The sequence below is a fragment of the Alexandromys fortis genome, unplaced genomic scaffold, assembly GCF_014885135.2.
Source record: "Alexandromys fortis isolate MF-2015 unplaced genomic scaffold, M_Fortis_MF-2015_v1.1 scaffold_116, whole genome shotgun sequence".
In the NCBI taxonomy this organism is placed as follows: domain Eukaryota; kingdom Metazoa; phylum Chordata; class Mammalia; order Rodentia; family Cricetidae; genus Alexandromys; species Alexandromys fortis.
The window spans coordinates 211,997-214,305 of NW_026067998.1; positions in this window are offsets into that span (position 1 = coordinate 211,997).

Consider the following 2,309-nt stretch of genomic DNA (forward strand, 5'->3'; position numbering starts at 1 on the left):
CCTGCCTTATATGTGACTATAGAGTATGCAGTCAATACTTTTGATGGTAGGTATGGTTTTTATTTTAATTTATTTTATTTTTTTGAGAAATTGGTTAAAGAAGCTAAATATCTATGTGGAGTCTATGTTTTGTTTTTTGGCTGACCATACCTGAATAATCACACTGTTCAGCTAAATTAGCTAAGGCTTCTTACTAACTAACTCTTACATCTTAAATTAACCCATTTCTATTAATCTGTTTAAATGCCAGTAGGCTGTGATTTACTGGTGCTAACTTGTTACTCCTTTGGCAGCTACATGTCATCTCTTTGACTCTGCCTACTCTCTCTCTCTCTGTTTGATTTCCCACTTGACTTCACTCTGTTAAGGCATTGGCTAAAACTGCTTCTTTATTAACCAATGGTAATAAACATATTCACAGCATACAAAGGGGAATCCCACATAACATCACATTTTTTGTCTAAATAAAAAGGACGGTTTTAAATTTAACATAGTAAAATTACATATACAAAACAGTTGTCGAGCAATAATTATAGTTAAAATGTTTAGTCCACTTACATTTGGCAAATTAAGGAAAATATGTTATAATTTATCTTATCTTTGTGACTCTAAAGCTTTGTAACTAATTTATATTTTATCATAACTAAGGAAAACTATTATTGTAATGTTTATTCTTCACCTCCATCAATGATTCCAGAAGGATATAATATTACCTAAGTAAACAGGAAGTGTATTGTAAGCAACTTCCAAAGTTCTACAATTGACAAGGGCATCTTGCTGCCTGGACAGTCACCCAAAGTTTTCTGTAATGTTGGCATCCATTTTCAGTCTACAGGCCCATAATATCTGGCAGACTTTTCAGTGAAGCAATAAATCTCAAGATCGGTTCTGCTTTGTACTGGCAAAGTCCATCAGTTACTTTCTTCTGTGTCCTGCAGAATGTCTGGCAGTTTCTTCTATGAAACAGGAACCCCGAAGTACCATCTTTTTGGAAAGTTCAGCAATCACTTTTCTGATGGTTCTGCATGTCCAGTTCATACAACATACCATAAAATAGTTTAGAAAAGATCAAATTCTTGCCCAAATGACTAATCTTGTCATATTGAAGGCAAATTCATTAATAAATTTCTTCAATACCCATCAACCTCTCTGGCATAATTGGTATGACAGAAGCAGACATGTCTTATTGTTGACAAAAGTCCAAGTTCTTAGGTTCCTTTAATTGCCAAATTTCATCGTCTTTGAATTGTTGAAAAGTATCTATCTAGCTGCATTCCTAGCGTCATTAGTGGCAGGAAGGGGATGGTCCTGTTTCAGTTGAGGTTCATACTGATGTCATGGCTCCTGTTACTGCCTAAGGCCATGGAGATGCCTGGAGTCTGGACCAATAGCTGAGGCCATGATGTTATAGAAGGGTTATACTGCAGTTGGAGCTGTGCGGATCTGAGTGTCCTGTGCTACTCCCCTGGAACTTATTGACATCTGGGCCTGCCTAGGGCCATGTCTGGGTCAATGTCCCTGCAGCAGTCAGTGCTTCTGTTGCTATTTATGTGTATGTTTTCACTGACAGTTGTGTTATGTCCAGGGTCTAGATCACCACTTTCGTGTCTGAGGGCCATCCTGCAGTGTTTAATGCTGATATGAATGACCATCACTGCTACTTGGCATACATCTGAGTTCACGAAGATACAGAAGAACAGGTCGGGGTCCATGGTCTTACTATAGCCACAGTCTGTGTTGATGTCCTTGGGCCATGTAGCCATGAAAGGCCATAAGAACATCTATGTTCTGAGATGATATCTGTGGCCATGATGGGGACAAGGGATAGGCTACAGCCAGGCACATGCCCTTCTTCGTTACCTGTGCTGCCATTTAGGGCTATGCAATTTTCTGTCCCTAACTGCTGCAAAAGTACATGTCTGGGTCCATGAACCTACCATAGTCATCTTCTATGTTAATGCCTGTGTCTCCTGTTTCTACCGAAATGTGTGCAAAATGCTTGGGGTCTAGCCAAAACATGAGCCCATATTGGTACCTGAGGATTATGTTTCTGCCCAAGGTCACACAGATTGAGATGGCCTGTGCTACAACCCAGAGTCATCCTGATGTTCAGGTCTGAGTTGTGAATTAAAGCCATGTCTAGTGGGTTGCTGCACTGATGGAGATATAAGAAAGTCTTGTGAGTGAAGTATTTTTTGTTTGTTGGTTTTTGTTCTTTTTCCTTTCTTTTTGTTTAATTTTTTTAGTTATTCAACCTGTTTAATAATAGTCTACTCCAGAATTAGTAAATAATACAATTTCTTTTTTTT